Genomic DNA, 24,544 nt, shown 5'->3' on the forward strand with positions numbered 1-24,544 from the left:
GAGCTCCGCAGCCTGGGGGCGAGCCGGGCCCCCAGCAGCACCCTCGCTCTTTGCCCCGGGCCGGGGCGCTCGGCTGGCTCGCCCAGGGCTGCACTGGGCATGCTCAAAGGCAGCCGCGGGGGGCAGGTTGGCTTCGCAGGGAGGCGAATGCACTAGGCGGCGGCGGCGGCGGCGGCGGCGGGCGGGCGCGCGGCTGCAGCTGAGCTGGGGCGCCCGGAGTTGGAGTTGCCGGGAGTTTCCCCCGACCCCTCCCTCTCCGCGCGTCGCAGCCGGAGCCCAAGCGAGCAGCCGCCAGCCAGCGCCGGGGCCGGCAGAACCTGGTCCGGAGCTCGGAGCTCTTCACCGAGCAGCTCCTCGAGAGGAGTGTCGCCGGTTGGGACGCGTGCCGCGCACTGGCACCGCCCGGGCACGAGCCAGGCTGCACGGTAGGGCTGGGGGTTAGGGGGACCCAGCGGTCCAGGTGGAGGCCAGGCCGTGGTGGGGTGGTGGTGGTGGTGGGGTTAGGGAGGCATGCGATCGCGGCTGCTGGGGCGCCGGTCCCAGGTCTGGGGCAGTGGGCAGGAGTGGGCGAGGGCCACGAGGGATGCGTTCAAGTTGGCGGGCTGCGGGAGAAGGGGCCGCGCGCTCCGGCGCGGTTGCTTTGTGCACGCGGAAGGGGACTGGGTTCGGATCCACTCCACACCTACCTAGCAACCCGGTGTGAGTGCGAGACTGGGCAAAACCTCACAGCCCGAGAGAGGGTTTTCCTCCGAGAAAGTTGAGGATGGAGCCCTTCTTTCCTCACTGTCCCCCGTGGGAGCATGGGCCCACCCCGAGCGGGGGTAGGGTGTGTGTGTGGGGGGGGGGTGGTCGCTGCGCACTTCCATGAAGCTCTTTCACTCCTTAGCTGGAAATCAGCACATCACCCCCGATCTTTATAAAACCTTGCCGTCCTTTAGGAAAATGACTTCTGCCCCAAACCCGAAGCGAGCTCTTTTTGGCGGGCACTGGCTCCCTGCCCCACCCCCACGCCCGGGCTTTGCACCGGGCGACGCGCTGCTGCTCCCTCTTCCAGCCGCACACGGGGTCAAGGGCGCCAGGCTCCCAATTCGCTGTTATTGCTGCGCGCCTGAATCGTTCCTCACCCCCTGGCAGGACAGCGAGGCCTGAGTAGATGGATGAATTTTTCTTCTTGTCCACACTTCTACAACCCCACCTGGTTTAACATCCCAGAGGTCAGGCTCTCGAGGGAAGTTTAGAACAGCATAATTGTTCCTTAGAAGAGGGGGCGTGGTGGTGAATGTGCTTTTGATGACCACCCAGGACTTTATAGCTACCCATCTCGTGTTTCTTATTAATCTTCCACAGGGACTAACTGTGGGAAGGAATAAGGTCCAAACAACAGTGCTCTCTGCCCCATTCCACCCTCTCCCTGGTGGCATTTTGGGTAACCCTAGGGCTTGGGAACTGGTGTTCTGCAGAGTCCAAGGGTATGGAAGATGTCAGTGTTTGTTTGTTTGTTTCCCTGGCTTCACTTTCTTTCAGTTCTTGTTTTGAGTTTGGGGGTTTTGCTTGCACACGAGCACAGCTGAGCTGTCATAACCCAAGGGGGTGTTTGAGCTTTAGCTTAGGCACTGAGCCCTTGTTCGCCTCTGAGGCTGCTAGTGGGAATCAGTCCAGAAATGATTATGCAGGCTAGAAATATGCTTCTCTTTTTCTTTTTTGGCTGAACACCTTAGCTGTTGCGTTTGTATGTTAAGTTCTTAAAGGAGCACCCACACACTGCTCAAGTGCCCTGATTTAGGGGCTCACCAATGCTGCTTTAAGTTTTCTTCCGTGCTTTTACCTTGGTGTTAGGGGACTTTGGGAAATATTTCCGGACGTGAGGATCAAATGATGTGACACAATGCACAGGTTCTAGAATGAGATAGGCCACATATAGCTTTCCAGCTCATTGAAGGGCGGATGGGCACATTATTAACCATTCTGAACTTCAGTTTCCTTCTCTATCCAATGCGAGATAATCACGACCTTAGTTAGCCCTCTCCATTGCTACTATGATGCTTGGGAGAGATAATAGATATGAAACGTGTAAAACAAAACAACAGCAGCAACAAAAACCTTTAAAATATCATTCATACTTTGGGTGTTGTCTTTGCATCTGATCTTTAAAATTTATAAATCCTTTCTCTAACAATCCATCCTCTTTTTATACCTCATCAAGAGGTTTTGTTGCTCCATACTTTCCTCAAATCCATATTTCTTGATTTTAAGGGTTGGAAGTCCCTCACATCTCTCTGAGATTGGCAGTGTTGTATAGATTAGGAGACTACCATGATTGCCTTATCAACATTTGTCATGCCAGGCCTCAGAATGTCAGGTCAGCAAGGCCTTGTTTTAAGGGCCAAGGATGAGGACGAAATCAGAAAGCCCTGGGATGGAACTCTGATTTGGCTTCTCATCATGACCTTGAACTAAGGACTGAACTCAGTCTCAGAAACTGAAATCATTCTGTGAGATTTAAGGCCAGTACCACTCAGAAACAAGGACAGAAGAGCTTGTTTGTCACTCAGGAAGAGTAAACATGGCTCCCAGCAACCCCAAGTTGTGTTTTCCCTGATCCTATGGTAGAGGGTCTGAGATGAGCATCAATCTCCTGTTAAAGCACAGGTTGTTGGGTGATTCTGTAGAAGTACAGTGGAGGTCCAGCAATTTTCACTTCTTAACTAGTTTCAGATAATGCTAATACCCACATCATGCAAACAGTATCATTAATTTATATAGGGAAATGAGGTATGGCAAAGGAAGAGGGATAGGGAGGAGAAGAGGGAGAGAAGAGGTTTGTCCTGAAATGACATTGTTTTAGTATTTCATATATAAAGATGGGGTTTCTTCCAGGTGTTTTTAGAAAATTGCACTAAGCATTTTATATTTCATTATTTGTGCCACTTTCCATTGTTCAGTTTTAATTATTCTAGTTCTTCAAATGAGCAGATTTTACAGAAGGCTAGAGATGCCCTTTTTCTTGCTATAAAGTACATTGTGGTTTCTAGATCACTCTTGGGTAGCCTGAGATTGGTGACTTTTGTATTGATAAATTCAGTAACTATTTCTTTGATTTGATCTCAGACATTTGTGGGGTGGAAAATTGGACAGAATTCTAACACTTGATTCTTAAGCTTAAGATTATAGAACAGATCAGTCGGCTGTCTTATGAGCAAAGATAAATGTACTTTCTGTGGTATCTTCTTTGGATGAATGGTTTACCCAGGCCTTCCAGGAAGAATGAAGTATATCCCATGGCAGTTGTCCTGTGGTGGCGAAGGCCTTCCTTGCCATCTGTAGGATGTGGCCTTGGCAGTGGCCTTTGGCTTTCAGGGTCAGCTGTGAAGTATCAGCAGGGTGCCCTGGGTGAATTAGTTTATAATAAAAGCACTGTTTTGGCTCAGTCCAGTCCTAACCTCTGCTCCTTGTCCCCCCAGCCATTCATGATCCTGTGCGGAGAGCTCATCATGACTTGCTATGACCTAGATTGTGGCCTTGAATTTTTAACTGCTTTACTTTAGAGAGGCTTTAGGAGCTAGCTTGAATAGGAGCGTTCTTGAGATAACATCCCAGGGAAGAAATAGATTTTATATAATGTAGCACACAAACAGAGTAGGGGAATGAGGTGGCCAGTCAGGACTTACTAATTCTTGCATTGCCAGATGGAATCTCAGTTGACCCTCATACTTTATCTCAGTTTTCCATTTGTGTTTTGCTTTAGTGTAAGATGATTAACACTAGAGAAGCCTATCAGCAAATCAGAAACCTATTCAAAAACTCAAGTGTACCACTTAGTGTTTTAGTAAATAAAACTGCGAGGCCCAAACTAACTTGTTTTCCTGACAGCAATCAGCACTTGATGAAGGGTAGAGACCTTTGGGATGTAATCCTTAAGATTCAGTAGCTTATTTACATGGTTTCTCCCACTTAATATAAGTAGGGAAACTTTCTCATAACTTGATGTTTATATTTTGGGCGTTACCCCATTTTCACTGTTGGGATTTGTTCCAGTATGAGAAGCCTTTTTCCTTATCATCGTTGTTTACTTTCTGTAGCAGTGACTGGTGTGGAATCTCCTGAGAGCTGCTCATTATGATACTTTCTTTTGCTTTGGTCATCAGGGCTGTTATTAGTGGGTCACATAGACTCAAGGACTATTCCTGGAATGCCATATTCAACCTTCCTACAGGGGTGTTTTTAAACAAAAGCCACAGTTTATATTGCATGAACTCAATAGTATTCATTTTTTCATATTAAAACATTCTCCAGTTCCAGAAATCAATGGATTTTAAACATGATGAACGTGTTTAATGTTCTGTAACCTAGTATATTAAGAGTATGTATCAGCTGATCCCATCTTAAGATAAAGCAATGTATTTTCTTATACCAGAAAACATTTTCTGCTCAGTGCTGTCCAGCTGATAGAATTGAGTAGCAAATGAATTAGTTCAGCAGTTCTTAGGGTATATAGGAGGGATGCTACTAGGGTAAATGTTCATAGGTATGTAAAGGGCAAATCAATCTTGGAAAAACAATGTATCACTTTCTCAATAGACTTTGAGAGGTATCACATTTAACAGTGTTAATAAAATCACCTTTCCAGGAACACAGGACATTTTTGAGGTTAAACTGTGCACTGGTGAATCACACCTATAATCTTAGCTTAGATCCCAGGTGGCTAGTAGCCAAGGATTGTGGTTCAGTGCCAGCCCCAGCAGTTGAATCTATGAGACTCTCATCTCCAATTAAAAAGCCATAAGTAGTTAGGCAGTGGTGGTTAATGCCACGTAGCTACTGAAGAGGCTAAGATCTGAGAGTCATAGATTGAAGCCAGACTGGGCAAGAAAGTCTGTGAGACTCTTATGTCCAATTAGCTACTCAGAAAATGCTGGAAGTTGTGCTGTGGTAGAGCATTAGCCTTGAGCAAAAGAAGCCCAGGGACCGTGCCCAGGCCCAGAGTTTAAGCCCCAGGATGGGAAAAAAAGATGTAAGTAAAGATGTGGTTCAAGTGGTAAAGGTCCAACCTGAGCAAAAAAAAGACAAATAAGAGTGTAAAGCCCTGAGTTAAAGCCTCAGTACTGGTGCACACACACACACACACACACACACACACACACACACACACACACACACACACACCACTTTTGATGTTTTATGTATATCCATAGAATTTCATTACTGAATTAGCATAGTCCATCTACAGGCTTAGGAGGTTTTACCTAATATATCCCTAATGTATAGGGCACTTTATGGATTTAATTTGGTAATCAACGCTAGAAGATTGTTATTATTTTCTTTTTATTTTAGAGGAAAAGTTTGTGATGGGTAAGAAAGTCTTTGTGAAGGAGCTGGACTGTGATAATATAAATGATGATGTTATATCTTTCTACAGAGATGTGTTTTAGGTTATTCCTGGAGCAGAAATATAGATTTAATAGCTGTGCTGGCATGTAAATAACTTTCAGAGCATACAAGATAGGTTGTGCCTTGTGCAATATGAGACTTATGATACTATTAGTGATTATGTGGTGGCAGTCAAAGAACCTATTGTTCAGTTTGTTCTTGCTTGTGTAACTTCATCACTGAAGTAGCAGATGAATTCCAGTGTTGACAGGAAAACAAGTGGTGGGTAAATAGGACAGAGGCACATTTCTTAGATGACAGGGACAGGGTTCCCAGTCAGCAATGGAGGTAGGAATAGTGGTTTGAGTACAGACAGAGGAGTCATTAAGATGTAGGTTCCAACATGTAATGTTGGGTAAAGAAGGAATAGCATTCCAGGAAGAGGCTTCTTGACTAGAGTTTCAAAAATAATTGGTAGAGAGAATTCTTACAATTCAACAATAAAAAGGGAAAACAACTCAATTTAAAAGCAGGCAAGGGATTTACATCACATAGATTTTTCTTTTGAAGAAGCATATAAAAATATGCTTAGCACCATTAGTCATCAGGAAAATGCAAATCAAAAACTTCAGTGAGATGCCACTTCCCCTCCATGAGTAGGGCAATGATAAAAAAGACATGGGAGAAACTGGAATGCTCATACAGCAAGTTGCTGATAGGAATGTGAAATACACAGCCACCTGGGGAAACAGTTTTGGCACTTCCTAAAAATGTTGAACAATAGCTACCTAAAACCAATTCCACCCAAGAGATTGAAAACATTCATAGGAACCCTTCTAAATAAATGTTTATAGCAGCATTAGTCATAAAAGCCAAGAGATAGAAATAACACAAATGTCTATCAACTAATAAATAAGCAAAATATTATATAGCCAAACCATGGAAATCTATCAACAATAAACTAAAATGAACTTTTGATTTCTGCTACAAGTTTCACAAGTGAACCTTGAAAAACGTACTGTGCAAAAGATGCCAGACACTATAGAGAAACTGTATGCTCATGTTTTGAGATACTATTAGCCAAATTATAGAATCAGCCTAGGTACCTATTAGTGGGTAAAGGGATGAAGAAAGTGTGTAGATACACAGTGGGATTTTACTAAGTCAGTAGAAAGAATGAAATCATGTTATTTACTGGAAATGAATGGAACTGGAGATCACTATGTTAAATGAAATAAATCAGTCCCACAAAAGCAAGTACTGAATATTTTCTCTCATTTATGGAAGCTAGGGGGTAATGAAACAAAACAAAAACAAGGCATTAAGTAAAAGGGAACTACTGGGAAGGTTGAAGGGGTCTTAGAAGGAAAAGAAAGGGTAAATAAGTGTAACAGATGGGTGAATATGATCAAAGCACGTTAAAGACATACATGTGTGGAAATGCCATGATAAAATCCTTTATCATGCTGAATGGTATATATTAATACCAATGGAAAAAATAAAAAAAAGAAACCAGGCACAAAAGTGTATAGTTGTATGACTACGATATGAAATGTCCAGAGCAGGAAAATGCACAGATGGGAAGTAGATCCGTAATTGCCAGGAGTTGCAAGAGGAAGCATTGGGAAGTGACTGTATGAAGTTTACTTGGGAGGAGATGAAATGTTCTAGAATTAGATAGTGCTGATTGCACAACTTTAAAACTGTTGAGTTACAGACTTTAAAAGGGTGACTTTTTATGGTTAAATAAAGTATACCTTTGGCCAGGGCCAAAGCACAGTTTACAAAAAAAAAAAAAAAATGGCCAAACAAAATCCAGGAACAGGGTTTCCTGCTATGGAGAGAACTATCTGGCTTATCCCTTTCTCCTTGTTTATATTTGAGTGCTTTAGGATTCTTTTATTCTCTCATCAAAAGCTTTTTTTCCACATTAAAAGGGCTTTGTATCATTCTGCTTCTGAATCAGAGGAGTAGTTTTCATGGTTAATGCCTGTGATCTTCAGATTGGCTTCTTTCTGGATTTCCCTCTGGAAACAAATTCCATATTTAGGCTTCCTTGTAGTGAGCCACCAGAGGGCATGCTGACTAGGCAGCTTATACTTAGCTTTTCCCTTAAGATTTGACTATGGTAGACATTTTAGTGTCATTTACTAATTTGTTTGTGGAATTCTGTCAAGATCTCACTCTTCCCATTTTATAAGTCTCTGACCCTATTCCAACAGGGTTCTCTTGGTCCTTGGCAATTATGTGAGCATCAATGCATTGGGCCCAAAGGTCATGATGCTTAAATGAGGTTTAATACTACTGGAGCTGAGGTTTTCCTGCAGAGAAAGACACTTCCTTCCCTTTCCTTTTGTGGTATAGTGTAGCAATGATCGCATACTCATGCAAGCAGCACTGGGGACCAGCAGGCTGGGGTGGGTTTTGGGATTCTGCAGTTTATTCAACTCTTATTGGTGCAGATGCTGCCACACCAGACATCACCTTGAGCAGATGCTGATTCAGTATAGAGAAGATGGCTTTGGACTAATGACAAAGGCTCAGTGTGAAACTTGGTCCCACCATTGATTTGCTGTGGAATCTTGGCAAATTAATTAATATCCAGGTCAGTTTTCTTTTTTTGTAATCAGAGTAAGACTGAACTCATAAAAATGTATTCAGTGTGTTTTGTCTGAAATGATAATACTACTGGCTTTTCCCTTTCTACAAAGGCCAGGAATTCCTTAGGGAGGGTAAGGCAAACAGAAAATGCAAAAGGACACCAAGAGGAAGAGGATTTAAATTTGGTATGGCTGTGGCAAAGAAATGGGGGGAAGTCTGAGGTTTGAATCATATTGCTCAGGGAAAAATGAACTTGCTTCTTAAGTTTCAAATTATCATAGTTTTGGTGAAGCCTTTGAGCTAGTCTTCAGTTTGGAACATTTTCAGGGTGTTGGGTCTCTAGTATGTTTCCTTTGGAATGGTTGCTTCCCACTCATCCCCTCCCCATTTTGTGCTTGTACTGGGGCTTGAACTCATGGTCTCCAACTCTCCCTTGTCTTTTTCTGTTCATGGCTTGTGCCCCACTACGTCAGCCACATCTCTACTTCCAGCTTTTTACTGGTTAATTGGAGATAGGGATTTGTCTGCCTGGCTGGCAGATCTCAGCTTCCTGAGCAGCTAGGTTTACAGGCTTGAGTGGTTTCTTTTTATCCAGAGGCTATCCCTGAGCTGTTCAGTTGGTACCATGGTTCCTTGGTATATAATATCTGCCCATCCTTGCCTAGCCAGTTTCTGTCCTTACTTATATTTATTTCTGCCAATAGTGAGAAGAAATAAAAGGCGCTAAAATGCAAGCTATTGAGCTTTATTAGCAGCTCCAGTCAAAGTCTCTTGGGGTGAAATTATAAATATTTGCTTCCTTGTTGATTTCAGAAAACATGGATGTTTGGTTAGTTTACCTTCTATGAGTGTATTGCCTGTAGCAAAGTTAAATTGAATATATTAATGGAAAGTAACTGAACTACTAGGAACAAAATCTGCCATTGGCCCCTAGTCTCTTACCTGGAGCCAGAGCTACTTGCTCCAGGAGTCTCAGCTTCCTCTTTGGCTGTTTAGACTGGCTGGCTGGTGGCCTATCTCATGGAGTTGGCATAAAGGCATGGTGAAATGATGTACTGTTACTTTCTCATGCTGGGTTACATAATTACACAGTTCTAGGGTTATACAACGTAAGTTGATGGCTTATTAACTTCTGTCTCCTTTATCATTTGAAGTGAGAAGAAATAAGAAATTGTATTTATATTTCATTTAAGTTGACAGATCTCCTTTTACATTCCTCTGGGAAACAATATATAAGAATAGTTTTTTTGTTTGTTTGTTTGGTAGGGTTTCTACTAATATAGTCACGAATACAGTAAATAAAACTGGTTTTTAGTTGTCATTGTCTAAAATTCAGTGTTTTCCTAGAAGTAGTAAATTTATGCTGTGAGACCCTATACCATATTCTTGAGTCTTTCAAGAGTGGACAGGTTTGAGTCTGATGACTTTGAAGAAAAGTGATGGTGCAGTTGTGTGCTTTGTTATAATGGCCAGGTGCCATTGGCTCATGCCTGTAATCCTAACTACTCAGAAGGCTGAGATCTAAAGATCGCAGTTCAGAACTAGACTGGGGTAGGAAAGCCCATAAATCTCTTTATCTCCAGTTAAAAGCCAAAAAATCAGTAGTGGAGCTGTGGCACAAGTACCAGAGCCCTAGCTTTGAGCAGAAAAGCCCAGGAACAGTGCCCAGGTCCTGAGTTCAAGCATGCTCTCTCTCTCTCTCTCCTCTCTCTCCCTCTCTCCTTTCTCTCTCCTCCCTCTTTTATATCTCTCTCTTTCTCTCTCACACACACATACCCTCTCCTCTCTCAAATAAAAGAGAAACAAAAATAAGTATTTTGTTGAGTCCTAAGGCACTTGGCCTCACTGAAACAAGCTGTCCTTTTGGAAGGTGGAAGTGAAGGTATCCTTTAGAAGTGAGGATTATCTGATTTCTGAGGCAGGTGAGGTGTATGCTTTAATCTAGTCACTTTCAATAACTACTGGTGACAGAGCCAGGTCAGATGTAGAAGGAAACTTTTGTTTTGTTTTGTTTTGTGATGGCACTGGGGCTTTACCCAGGGCCTTACCCTCTTGCTTGGTTTCTTTGCTCAAGGCTGGCATTCTCTAACTTGAGCCACACCTCCACTTCCAGCATTTTTCTGGTTAATTGGAGATAAGAGTCTTATGGACTTTTCTGCCCAGGCTGGCTTCAAACTGCAATCCTCAGATCTCAGCCTCTTGCTTGAGTATTTAGGATTCCAGGTTTAAGCCACCGATACCTGGCAAGATGCTTGTTTTTGGACTTCTTAGGAATAGATTGCCTCCCACAGTCTAAGATGAAAGCCAGCAGTACTTAATACTTGTGCAGTTAATAGTATTCTTGAAGAAGTTCATTGACTCTATCATTAAATAGCAGTAAGGAAGTTGTGCTGTTGCTGAGAAGGAGCTGGGTGTATAAAGTTGGGTGTTCCTGAAGTAAGTTCTTCTGAAATTAAATCCGTATACAACTATAACACTATTTTTTTTAAAGCACCTACTTTGAGCATAGAACATTGTACTTACATAATGAGCTCAAAGCTAATAATGTGGCTATTTCTCACAATGTCATTTACTGAAACATACTGAAACATAAGAAATGAGATTTCCAGATCCTTTACCAACACTGCCAACCACACATCCTGTGTGTGTGTATGTGTGTGTGTGTGTGTGTGTGCATGCACGCGCGTGCGTGCGTGTGCCAGCCAGTCAGCACTAGTGTTTGAACTCAGGACTTTGGTGATATCTCTTAGCTTTTTGCCTGAGGCTGGAGCTTTACCTTTGAGCCACAGCTCCATTTCTGACTTTTTGCTGGTTAATTGGATGTAAGATCTCACAAGTTTGGTTTTTTTTGTTTGTTTGTTTTTGCCTGGGCTGACTTTGAATAGTAATTCTGAGATCTCAACCTCCTGAGTAGTTAGAATTACAAGTGTGAACCAATGGTCCCTGGCACATAGTTGATTCTTAAAAATAGAACAAAGAATCTTGAACTCAAACACCTTCCTTAGGAGCAGTCCTCGGTCTCCAATCCCACCAGACTGTGAATTTCAAAAGCAGAGATTTCCTTTTCCTTTTTCGATTTTTAATCCATGAGGATAGAAACACTACCAAATTATACAGAATCAATAAAAGTATGTTGAATTACACCGCTGCTTTTCTTCTAAGATTTCTGTTCACTCACTGTCAGTGTGTTATTTTTATTATTTAACATCTACCTACAGATTTGTTTTTTGTTTTTGTTCTGTCATGGAGCTTGAACAAAGGGCCTAGTTGCTGTCTCGAGTTTTTCTGTTCAAGGCAAGTGCTCTACCACTTTGAGTCACAGCTCTGCTTCAGTTTTATGGTGATTAGTTGGATATAAGAGTGTCACAGACATTTCTGCCTGGGCTGGCTTTCCTGAGAAGCTAGGATTTCAGGCCACCAACTCCTGGCTCAGATTTTTATTCTAATATAGCTCATGATTCTAAGCACTTCACAATTGATTCCTTTACTTTTTACTATAGACTCTCAAAAGTAGGTTCTGTTACTTCTTCCTGTAGAGAAAGGGCAAGTGATATACCTTTGGCTCCATGGGCCTATGTGGTGACCGTGGCAGACTCCCTTTACTTACTTTAACTTTCAAATATTAACCTCTCTGCCTTTCCTGAGAATGGTAGAGAGGAGACACTAAGCATGCTTTTCCTTTCTTCTTACTTTCCACATATCTGTTTTCTACTCATTCCCATGTTCCAGAAAAATGTGACTTGAGTTTGGAAAATAAGTGCTGGATTATGGCTTACTCATACTGTTCCAGGCTTGGGTTGTGGCCATTTACCCAGTGGCTTCTCGGTTAGGATGAACTAGGCTATTTTTCACTGTACAAAAGGGAGAGAAGGACCAGTACCTACTCCTCAGAGTTTGTTGGAAGGAATAAAGAATTAACCATTAAGTTGCTCAAAACCAGAGACTATGTCAGCAATATGATTTTGCTTGTTACTTGGTCAAGGCTCTGGCCTGTAGCCTCTAGCCTCTGACTTTGTCAGGTAATCAGCTGTAAAGTTTAGTCAGTGTCTCTCACACCTTTACTGTACTTGAATCAAATGGCTGTCATGTTAAAATAGGCCTTGATAGATAAAGCCTGGATGGGTCCAGACCTTCTCACAGGCTTCGAGAGACTCATGAGGTCTGGGCTTATACCAAGGCTAGAGGAGCTCTGATTATGGAGTCATGCCTAGCGTTCCAAATGCTATTTTGTCCCAGTAAAGCTGATTTTCGAAATGGGAACTCAGCCAGGGAGATCTGTGCGGAAAGACTGAAAGTTACATGGAGACAGTCAACAGCTGATGACAAAATGGGGGAGAAGTGATAAGGAAAGGAAATGTGTTACCTTCAAAGTGGGTTCCATTTCTACCTGTGAGCTCAACTCTCTTCATATGATGGAAAAGTCTATTCTAGATGTTAAAATGGAGGAGAATGGAAAAGGAATAGGCTGGACTCGTTCATCAAAAGGCGAGGACTGTTTATTGAGGAACAGCAAGGGGCACAGACCTTCCTGTGGGTTTGGTGGTTGTGCCAGAGAGTTGGGACAGAAGCTGGGTTTTTAATTGGAGGTCCAAGCAAGGAGGCAGAGGATAATAAAAAAAGCCACCAGATCAAGGAAGGTGGGGGCCTTTCAGTTGGGCCCACAATGGGATGCTTACAGCTGGGCTTAGGTGGATTGCTCTGCCTGCACTTAAAACAAGCTCACACATACCTAGGATTTTGCTTGGGGTCTGTATGGGCCTGGGACAATAGGATAGGGGTCAATCTTTCACTAGTGGCTCTGAGGTATTGCTGGAAGAATGAAAGCATAGTCACTTCCTGTTTCAGTTGAAGTGGCATTTCACAAAGAACCAAGGCTGCCAACAACATGGAAGAACCTTGAAAGTAACCCCGGAGCACCTCAAACTTCTTCATGGGTTCCTCCAGTTCACCCTGCTCTTCAGCTCTATCCATTATGGCTCATGTTGACGTCATAAGAATGAATGCTAGGATGTCAATTTAGAGTTTATAGAGTAATCTCACAGTACTTCCTTTGATTGTTGTAATTGCCCGGGTATTTTTTATTTTTATTTTTTTTACAGATGTTTCAAGAATCGGGGTTGGGAGCAGACCCCAGGGTAGGACCATGACTTGGTATCCCTTACCTCTTATATGAGGCCTAATCTGGTGTTAAATACATTTATGCCTGTGGACAGTATAAATGGTGTCCCTAGAATAACTGCAGAGGAAGAGGCATCTAGATGAGTTTACTTTAAAAAAAAAAAAACCAACAAACCCAAACTATTGAAGTACAATGTATGCAAAGACACAAATACAAACTGTAGGTGAAGTTCAGTGTTTCTATTCAGTAAGCACACTGAATTTTTTAACCTTTTTTTTTTTTTTTGTCGGTCATGGAGCTTGAACTCTGTTGAGCTGTCCCTCAGCTCTTCAGCTCAAGGCTAGCACTCTACCACTTGAGCCACAGCGCCACTTCTGGTTTTCTGAATGGTTTATTGGAGATAAGAGTCTCATGGACTTTCCTGCTGGGGCTGGCTTCGAACTGTGATCCTCAGATCTCAACCTCCTGAGTAGCTAGTATTACAGGTGTGAGCCACTGGTGCCTGGCTTTTTTTTTAACCTTCTTCTAATTGTGAAAGTGATGTATAGAGGGGTTACAGTTATATAAGTAAAGTAATAAGTACATTTCTTGTCAAACTTGTTATCCCTTCCCTCATTTTTCTTCTACTTTCCCTCCCCCTGCAATCCCTCCCCCCTGCTAAGTTGTGCAAATCATTTCCAACATATTGCCTAGTGTATGTTGCTGTTGCATTGGTTTCCCCCTAGTACTTTGTCTCACCCTTCTGTTGTTCCCCTTCTCTCCCAAAATTCAAATAAATGTGTATACAATACCAGGGTACCAAAATCAAATACAGTGACAACAGGGGATGTACCATAGAGGGAAGAACATTCAAAAGAAACAAAAAAAATCACATTACATTAAAAACAACAGCAACAAAGAAAAACCTCTTGTGTCTATGTCTTGGAGTTCATTTTGCTTTGCATCATCTTATATGGTCATAGTACTTAGCTTTTGAGCTCTTCTGCTCATCTGATAAGCATGTCCTAGACATATACTAATTATTGCATATAAGAGAAACCATGGGACCTATGTTTCTTTGGGTCTAACTTACTTCACTTAATATGATTTTTTCCAACTCTTTTAATTTCCTTACAAATGGGACTGTGTCATTCTTTTTGATGGAAGCATAGAGTTCCCGTGTGTGTGTGTGTGTGTGTGTGTGTGTGTATCACATTTTCTTGATCCATTCATCTACGGAGGGGCATCTGGGCTGGTTCCATATCTTAACTATGGTGAATAATGCTGTGATAAACATAGTTGTGCTGGTAGCTTTAGTATGGCCTTTTTGTGATCATTTTGGTTAATGCCCAGAAGTGGGTTTGCTGGGTCATAGGGGAGCTCTATGTGGAGTCTTTTGAGGAACCTCCATTCTGCTTTCCAGAGTAGTTGAACTAGTTTACACTCTCACCAATAGTGCAGTAGGGTTCCCTTTTGGCCATATCCCATCCAGCATCTCTTGTTATTAGATTTCTTGATTATAGCCATTCTAACTGGGATGGGGAGAAATCTCAATGCTGTTTTGATTTGCATTTCTTTCATGGCCAGAGAAGTTGAGCATTTCTTCATGGTACACTGAATCTTAACACAGATCGACTGAGAAGAAGTGGAAATGTGGCTCAGTGGTAGAGCACTAGCTTTGAGCAAAATAAATTAAAAGAGCACTCAGGCCCTGAGTTCAAGCCCCTAGTACCAGTGTACGTGCAAGTACACACACACACACACACACACACACACACACACACATGCACACACAAAAAATAGTCCTATTTACTTGAAGGTAAAGCTTAGTAGTAGAGCATTGGCTTAATATGCATAAGGCTTTAGGTTCTATTACCAATACTGCAAGGAAAAAAACCCTACCAGGCAAGAAGGTAAACTGGGCTCCTCATATACTTTTTCTAGGTCCCCTTCTAGAGATTTTTCTCTCTATGAAGGCATTGGAACTAACTTCAAACACTATGGATCACTTTTGCTAATTTTAAGAAATTATGTAAATGCAGTCATACTTTTGTATTTTTTATGTTTGGCTTTAAATTTTTGTATTTGTAATCGGAAAACTAGTGTATATTTATAGTGCATGAATTGTTGCTTTATTATATGTATACAATGTGGAGGTATTAAATCAAATTAATTAACATGCATGACCTCACATCTATTTGTATGAAAACAATATGTCTGACTTCTTTCCCTTGATTTTTTTTTTTTTTGGTGAGACTCATTTATCAGGCAGTTTTATTGTTGGAAGTGAATACTGATCATTCCTTTGAATAAGTATGCCACAGCTGCTCATGGTAGATATTTGAATTGTTTCTAATTCCACCAGAATATGACTTGAATGAGAGTGTTCATGTATGTGTTTCTTGCTGAACACAGGTTTGCATTTCTGATTGCTTTTATGTGTGTGGAAACAGCAGCTGAGTCATAAGGTGTGAATCTGTTGAGCTTTTGTAGGTACAATCTTTCAGTATGGTCCTTTCAACTCCCCTTACATTCAAATTCCAGTTCCGTTGCTTCATATTCTTTACTTCCTTTCATAAGTCATTTCCATTTTTGCCATTCTTATGTCCTATGCGGGGGTTATGGTGTTCATTTACATTTCCCTCATTTCTATTTGAAGTTTAATGTGCTTTCATTGTGTGTTGGCAATTGTAGATCCTTTGTGAAGTACCTTACTTTTCAGAGTTTTTTTTTTTCCCCTGGAAGAGGGGGTATTTTCTTGTTTTGTTTTGTTTTTATTTTAATGAGAGTTTTATGGAATCTTTGTGAAAAGTATTGAAACCTATAGTCATGAGGGTTACCTGTCACTGATACCTGATTATATTCTCTAATGTTCAGGGGAAGAAAGGAAGTGGGATGAGTCAGGAAACCCTTTAGTAAGGAATCTTCGTGTCCTGAGACAGCATATGTGGCCTAGACCATTGTAAAATTAAGGGACTATTTGAAAGTTTAAAAGAAGTTTACCTTCTGTAGGAGTCACTCTGGAAGCCAAAAAATATTGTTGAAAACCTTTTCTTGAAATGTTTTGAATTGGCTTTGAACATGCATAAAATAGAGAAATGTTACTCTTAGGACTGGTGATACAGGTTGGTGATAGAGTGCTTGCCCAGCATACACAAGCTGAAGGTTTCATCGCCATTACTACAAAACAACCAACAACCTCCTAAACCTCCCATGGGTAAGGGAGATCCTTCCTGCTTGATTAAAAATAATGTATTATATATAAGACTTTTCTGGTAAAAAGACGGACCTTTCTTTCTTTGATGGAGACAAAAGACACTGACAGGTGGGAAAAAAATTTCATGATCTTTGTGTGTTGGGGGTAGTGAGTTTCTGGGGCTTGAACTAAGGATCTGGGCTGTCACTTGCCTGTCTCACTTCAGACTGGCCCTTTACGGCTTGAGCCACACCTTCACTTCCAGGGTCATGTACTCTAACAGACCCTAGATGTTGTCTGAACACCATGTATGTAGAGAGCGGGGATACCAACTGTTGTTGTTGTTGCTTTTCCCCAGGTAATTAAGAAGATAACTCAGAAACTCCTAGATTTCTCTTGAGACCCACACCAGATCTTTTCTTTTGTGTTGTGGCTCCTCTGTGTTTAGCCCCTGTGTTCTTCACAGCCTTGGTTTGCAGGGCAGAGTCATGGATTCGTGATGATTAGATGCTCAAAGTTTTTATACAGATTAGAATTTTATTGTTTATACAGATTTGTTATTTTGTTATTTATACAGAGTGGAATTTGATTCCTTTTCACATGGTTTTCTGTAGATAAACTGTGTGAGACACTTGAAAAAAAATCCAGGTGAAAATATTTTGATAAAAACTTTCCCTTGGTAATGTGATTTTCGTATTATATTGAATTCCTGGAGAGGATTCCCAAGCAGGTGTGAATTGTTTGGTGTTACCCAGGAGCAGCTGTCCCCAGGGGCCATGAACACCTGACAGGGCTATCTAAACCTGTTTCTTTGTCGCCTTGTAACATCCTAGACACACGTGTAAGCTTTACACAGGAGATTGGGACTTGGCTGGTGGATGATTTGAGTCATTTCTTCACCTCCTGCCAAAAGAAAAAAAAAACTGTGTAAATAGTGCTTTGTGCTTTGGGTTTTACAGTGTACTGGATAAACACAATATATACATTGTGGTTGGAGTAGGAAAGCACCTCCCACATCCTTGTTCTTTCAGTAAGTGGAAGTCATAGGTAACTGGGAAGTAGGTCAGGCTCCACGGTCAGCTCTGACAGAGGTACAGTAAACACTGCCTTCCTGCACATTGGTCATGTTATTTACAGGCACAATTGTACCATTCTTCTTGAGCAGACCTGTGTGTGTGTGTGTGTGTGTGTGTGTATCAAAATTTGAACTCAGTGCCTTGAGCTCATGTACCTTGCTTACTCTATTGGTTCTCTACCACTTGAACCATACCTCCAGCTTTGATTTTTGCAGGTTAATTGAAGATGGAGCTTCACAGACTTTTCAGATTTCAGCCTCCTGCAGAGCTAAAATTACTGGCAGGAGCCTCCAGTGCTTAGTTTCCAAGCAGGTTTGCATAAGCCTCTTAGCTTGGAAATAAAGATCTTACCTCAAACAATACCTGAGGCTTCATCAGTGAGATTCCAATTATAACAATAGCTCACAGTTGCACACATGTGCTATTTTGAGGATATTTGTGTATTCTTTAAGCTTCTTGTTTATGTGCTCTAATTAATCTTATTTTACAGAATCAGGAAGCAAGGCTCAGAGTTGTCCTTTGGCCCAAGGGTCACACAGCTCATCAGTGTAACACCTGAATTCAAGCTCCTGATGCCACATTGTTCGGAATGGAGCCAGAATCTGAGGCTGTTCCTGAGAAACTGAGTATGGACAGAAAGCTCAGACATTTATTAATAGGAAGTCAATGAATATAACCAACGCTTGCATTTTAAATATACAGCTTAGGTGAGGGATGAGAGATTAATTCATTTTAGCAGTTTCAAGGAGAAACAGGTTTTCAAAGGAGAGTCGTTGGCATTTACATGTGCTGACTACATTCTGGAAAGGCTTCCATAGGAAGCGTTGGCAGTTGGGAGGACATTCTCAGGAGCGCTTCTGTCTGGAGTGACTGTTTAGTAGCCTGTGGATTGCCCAAGTACCTCCTCCTTCTGTCTATTAGAAACAAACATACAGGATCAAGCACCTGTGCTGACCCCCCACTTTTTTCTTGGCTGTTTGATGTGCTGACCTGGGAGAGAAAGGACACATGACACCATGGCATCTCCCCTGGCCCACATCGATGCCACATTTTGGTGCTATGTGAGGGGGAAGAGGCTCTAAGCCAGTCTCGGAGCAGCATTCTTGCTGTAGGACAGAGGTCTGCATGTTTCTCCGATTACTTGGTAAAATTTTGTTGTGTACATTTGAACTTATCTCTGTCTTCTCGTTCATTCAGCAACAGTGCCTGCTGTATGTGATCAGTTTCCGTAGGGAACAAAACCAGACAAGGTTTCTGCTTTTATAAAGGATACAAAATTATTGATCTTCATGCTCTGTAGAGGTGCAGTTCGAGGGTATTTGGAATAGTTAGGGAAACCAAGGATTTCCTAAGGAAGGATGAGCTGAGATCTGAAGAGTGAGGAGGAGATAAAAGGGGAGGAGTTGGCATTATAGAGGTGGCAGAATGTACAAAGGCCCTGTGGTGGAGGAGATGCTGGTCTGAGTGAGGGACAGAAGAAAATACGGGTGTCTGGATGAGGATAATGGACATGAGAGTGCTTTCCCAAATATCACACGGTTCCTCACGTGAATGTTAAGTGAACAAGTGGATAATATCCACTTTGGTGTCAGTACAGAGAGTCAGTGAATAGATTGGAAGAGATTCAAGAAGAGATATAGATGGACCTTTTAGAATATTCTCTTGTTTCAGGACAAATGATGCTGGTCTGACCTGAATGCAAAGGACGGAGAGAAATTGGCAATAGGACTTAGATGTGGGTTGGAAGTTTGAGGTGAGAAACAGGGAGGCAGCAGAGATGGCTCTTTGCATGCTTGTTCACACAATGGTGGTTCCTTTCCAGGGACATCAGTATATCTCCCAAAGGAGATGCTAGGTTGCTTGATAGCAGGATTGTTTTTTAATTTAAGTTTGAATCTTTTTTTTTTGCTGGTTGTGGGGCCTGAACTCTGGGCCTGGGTGCTGTCCCTCAGCTCTTCAGCTCAAGGCTAGCACTCTACCACTTGAGCCACAGCACCACTTCCAGCATTTTTTTTTGCTTATGTGGTGCTGAGGAATCGAACCCAAGGCCTCATGCCTGCAAAGCAAGCACTCTACCACTGAGCCACCTTCCCAGCCCCAAGTTTGAATCATTTTTGAGTTTAAGTTTTAATCTCTCAGCTTTTGTTGAGGTGGAGGAGTTTCTATAGAAAATGACATGTGTGCTTGAGAGGAGAGTGGCAGTTGGTGTGCCAGTTAGTGTGTTTAGACAAGGGAAAAGTGCTGTACTTGGAGTACAACTCCAGAGGCATTTAGCTATATAGAGATGTGCTACTTTTCAGGATGCCTTCCCAAGTCATGTTGAATCTTTCAGCATTTAGAATTTGTATTTTACTATTCATGCTAGACTCACCCTTTCAGATTTAGTTTCTCCATCTGTAAGAAGAGCCTAGTAACACCAACCTTCTGGGATGGCTGCCAGGATTACATTTGATAACTTGGTGAAATACGGTTTTACATTAATTGTCCATATGTGCACCTTTCCTCTCTGTAGTCCTCCTTGCCAGTAGAGGGTGCTATTGCTTGGAGTTCATGACAATTGATTCTTGGTAGATGAAGTATTTTTCTTTGGTGAGTGTTCATTTATATATGAATGTCTGTATTTGCCTTTTTTGTGGGGGTCCAAATTTGGTAAATATTGTTATTATTTATATTTATTAATATTCATTTATATTATTTTGTTCACTGAGTATCCCTCTAGATGAGCAAGTGGGTGACAGTTGTTTGATGTCACTCTGAAGAATGCAAGTTTGATGAGTGAGATCTAGTTTCTTCTTTATTGAGATTGTTTAGATTTTAGGTTCTGGGGTGTTCAAGGCAAGTTCCAATTCCCAAGGTTGAGAGGTGCTGGTGGATAATGATTTCTTAGCATTGGGTCTCAATGGAGAGAGGTAAGATGATGAAGCTACCACAGCATTCTCTCCACACAACAGAATGCTTTGACTCTGTTAGGGACCTTGTTCAAAAACATTTGAGGAGGACTGGATATGGTTGGGCAAACCTTAAATCCCAGCTACTTCAGAGGCAGAGATAGGAAGATCATGGCTTTGAGACTAGACAGGTAAGATTGCAGGACCCCTCTTGAAAAACACTAAAATAAAAGGATTGGGGTGTGTGACTCAAGTGGTAGAATTGCCTCATTAGCAAGTGTAGGGCACTGTGTTCAATCCCTAATACCAAAAGAAAATAGAAAAAAAGTAAGGAAGAGAGGGAGGGAAAAAGGGTGAGAGGGAGGATGGAAGGAAGGAAGGAACGAGAAAAGGAAAAGATTAGCTGATAGTCTATTTTCTTATTATTTTTATTTTCTTATTTGCTTTATACACTTCAGTGCTCTTTATTTTTTCCATTATTCCTTTAGCATTTAAAATGTTCCTTACCACTATAAACAGTTTTTCCACTCTCCACTTTGTAGTAAACTCAGTAATACAGTTGTCTATTTATCTTTTAGTTGGAAATGGGGCATTTCTTCAGTTCTTTCTTAGGATCCAAGTATGACCTGATGAAAATTTGACTCTACCCTGGGAATCTGTTGTCCAGTGGCAACCGCATTACTCTCTTAAATTAACTACTCTCTTAAATTAACTAGAGATGATGAGAAATACTAGCATATGCCAAATTATCCTTGTTTGTCTTGAACATTAAGATATATAGAACTGAGTGAAAAGTGCTTGAGAGGTACATATAGGTATCTTTCAGAAAATATTATCTGTTACTTGTTCATTTTTTTGTTTCATAACTGACATTTACATAAAATAGAAGTAAAATATTTCTAAGGCCCTTCGTTTACTATTTTTAGGTCATTTTCTTTGAGATATGGTTGTCTTGCTTTATGAGAACTCAAACACAAATTGGTATAATGTAACGCTAGAACCAAGCAGTAGCTTTGTCATATTCTAAAATTAATACAAAGATTTATAGCCCTATAAATTATATTTATTGAATTTGGCAATGTTATGGATATGTATGAATAAATAATTTGCAAGTGTCTGAGAATTTTATGTCTGACCTGGTCAAATTTCCAATAGAAGATTGAATATGTGTCCTTTTTCTGTCATTTTGGTTTTTATGAAGTGCTGAGTCCTTGAACTCCTGAGTTTTCATTGAGTTTATGTAAGAAATCAGGGTGTCAAGAAATTCTCATAACTGTTCATTTAAATCCTCCTTAATTAAAAGTAAAGAACATGGTATATTCAAAAGGATTTGGTTCTTTTAAATAGGAGATGGGAATCCATGAGTCAGATGTGGACAGACAATAGAGATTCCAGAAAGCAGGAGAATTATAGCTTTAAGTGCCCAGGAGGAGAGATAAGAACTCTTCCCTTCTTTGTGGTACCCTGGTGTTTAGGTAGATAACAGAAGCTGTATGTAATGTCATTCACCATCTAGCTGTTTGTTGCTTTCAAAGCTGTCTGCTTCAACTCAGTTCTCCTGCTCCCATGCCCAGATCAGTAAATGTTATATTTTCTGTGCTGCCCATCAGAATGAAGAACTCTTGAGGCAATCATATCCTCAACTCAGGGTCTTAGAGTCAGACTTAATTTGGCAGGTATTAGTCTCAGAAGGGGCAAGAGACTAGTTATCAGAGACTTTGTAAGGCTTGTAGCAAGAACAAGGATGTCAGCCCAGCACCCATGGCTCATGCCTGTAATAATAAACTACTCATGAGGCTGAGAGCTGAGGATTAGAGTTTGAAAGCCCATCCTAGGCAGGAAAGTCCATGTGACTCTTATCTCCAATTACCCACCAAAAACAAACAAACAAACAGAAATAGAGTTGTGGCTCAAGTGGTACAGTGCCAGCTTTGAGTGAAAATACTCAGGGACAGCATCTAGTTGTGAATTGAAGCCCTAGTACTAGCAGGGTGAGGATAAGGAATAAAGATGTCAAGAGGAGAATGGGAAACCATGTTGGGAAGGGAAGTAGCCAAGGTGAGTCTATGGGCACCTTGGCTCTATCTGCCTCGTTGGCTGCCCCAGGCCCTGCCTTGCTCCACTCTACCTGCAGCTCAGGGTGCTGTCCTTGGTGCAAAGGAAAAAGGCAGGCAAAAGTAGAAAACTGGACTTTCAGGATTAGGATTGTTCATCCTTCTCCATCCTACTGGGCCCCTCCATCCCACTTTCTCACCTGTATCTTACCTCTGCCAGTTGGTATTGTCCAGAAGTTCTTGAACTATCTATATATCTGAGTCATTCTTCAAGCCTAATCAAGGGCTCACATTTTGGAAGTGTTTTGTGACTGCTGAATTTTCACTCAAGGTAGAGTTGATCCCTGCTAAGCCTGTGCCACCCATGTCTTACACTTATGTTTATTTTGCACACATGTCCTGACTGAGAACTGCAGAAACAAGTCTGGGATTTCTATAGTTCCTATCCTCAGCACAGGCTGGCATGCCTGGGGTACTTTGCATGTACGGGTGGGGCACACTCGAGGGGAAAGAGTGCATGTTAGGTGGGACATAGAGGGAAGGGATTCAGTGTGGACAAAAGAGTTGTTTTGCTACATAATTTCTGAGAAACAAGAGTGGATCAAAGTATATGATCTGAAGAATGAGCATGAGCCATACCAATCATTTTTCTAGAGTAGAAAATCAAGTAGTTGGCAATAGATGGCCTAGCTTTTCTTTCTGATTTATTTTGCATCGATGAGACATCAACCTTATGAGGTAGGTTTTGTTATTCGAGATTTCTGATGTGCTCAGCTCCCTAACTTGGCATGTAGTGCGGACACAGTGGAGTGGATGGGAGCTGTTGATGATCACATGCCTCCAGCATGTGATCAAATCAGATGATACCTGTCATATGTATCCAGGAAGAATTCTCCACCTCTTTGAAATAAGAACTTTTAGGTACATAGATAACTACTAAATGTGTGTCTAGATGTTAGGAATTACCATAAATGGAGTCATACATTATCTTTCTACCTCCAAGTATGTAGTATAGTACTCATGTTCAAAAAGGAAAACACATTCTCTCAGGGAAAGCTTTACCACTGCTGGTAAGTAGTTCTAAGAGAAAATTTTCATTCCAATTACTTACACGGGATTCTTTCTGGATGTTTAAAAGGATATATTTATATATCTGTACATTAAGCTGGCTCTACTTTTACATGGAAGCAGGTGAGGTTGGGCTGGGACAGCTGATTTTGGCTTAAGGATGTCATTGTATGTGTACATTTCTTTTTTTTAGGTACTATCCTTTATTTTTACTTTTTGTATGTGTCTATTTCTTTCCCCACAATTGGAGAGTCATTTAGAAATCACTGATAGATATTAGTTCCTAATAATATTTATATATGCATGCAATCAATCATTCATTTATGCTCTATCACTGGTTTCCTTACATAGACTTTCAGTGCTAAGCCCCAACAACTATCTTAAAATTTTTTTGTAGTGTTCTAAGAAGCTGCCACATTTGTCAGTGATAATAACTGTAATAACTATTTGTATGTGCCATGGAACCCCATCTTTTCAGAGTATTTTATAACCTGTCCATTGTTATTTGGGTGTGTGTGGCTACTTTTATTTGCTGCCTGCCAACCAGAGAACATTTATTAAACTACCTACTGCAGGTTGGACCTTATGGGAACTACTGATCAGATCAAGGCATTGGCTTTACTTGTCCTGCAGAAGCTGAATTTTAGGACAAAGTGGAAGATTGTTAATACCAGTCCGTAGAGTCCTAAGCATCATGGGATAATCACAATCAGAAACTCCATTAAAGAAATGCAGGGGCTGGGAAGGTGCCTCAGTGGTAGAGCGCTTGCCTTGCATGCATGAGGCCCTGGGTTCGATTCCTTAGCACCACATAAGAAAAAAGAAAAAAGCCGGAAGTGGCACTGTGGCTCAAGTGGTAGAACTCTAGCCTTGAGCTGAAGAACTGAGGGACAGCGCCCAGGCCCAGAGTTCAGGCCCCACGACTGGACCCCCCCCCCAAAAAAAAAAAGAAATGCAGGTTCCTCTAGCTTCTCCTGGCAAAGGACATAGCTAGCAAGATCAATAGAAAGCCCATGGATTGGGAGAAGATCTTCACTAGCCATACAATGGACAAGGGTCTCATATCTAAAATATACCTGGAACTCAAAAAATTAAATCCCCCTACAATAAATCCTCAAAGAAACAACTGCTCGATAAATAAGTGGGCTAACGACTTAAAGAGAAACTTCTCTGAAGAGGAAAGAAGGGTGGCCAAT

The 24,544-nt window shown here is 41.5% G+C and overlaps 1 protein-coding gene across 1 annotated transcript in view; it reads left to right on the forward strand.

The window, feature by feature from the left end:
* Nucleotides 1–326: 326 nt before the first annotated feature.
* The window catches only part of Stxbp6 (syntaxin binding protein 6 (amisyn)), a 261,788-nt gene continuing 237,570 nt past the window's right edge, over nucleotides 327–24,544 (forward strand). Inside the window, exon 1 of the mRNA XM_013025356.1 lies at nucleotides 327–425. The gene's annotated coding sequence lies outside the window, so the exon portion shown is untranslated. The remainder of the gene's footprint in view (nucleotides 426–24,544) is intronic.

Source organism: Dipodomys ordii, unplaced genomic scaffold, assembly GCF_000151885.1.
Source record: "Dipodomys ordii isolate 6190 unplaced genomic scaffold, Dord_2.0 Scaffold84, whole genome shotgun sequence".
Classification (NCBI taxonomy): Eukaryota; Metazoa; Chordata; class Mammalia; order Rodentia; family Heteromyidae; genus Dipodomys; species Dipodomys ordii.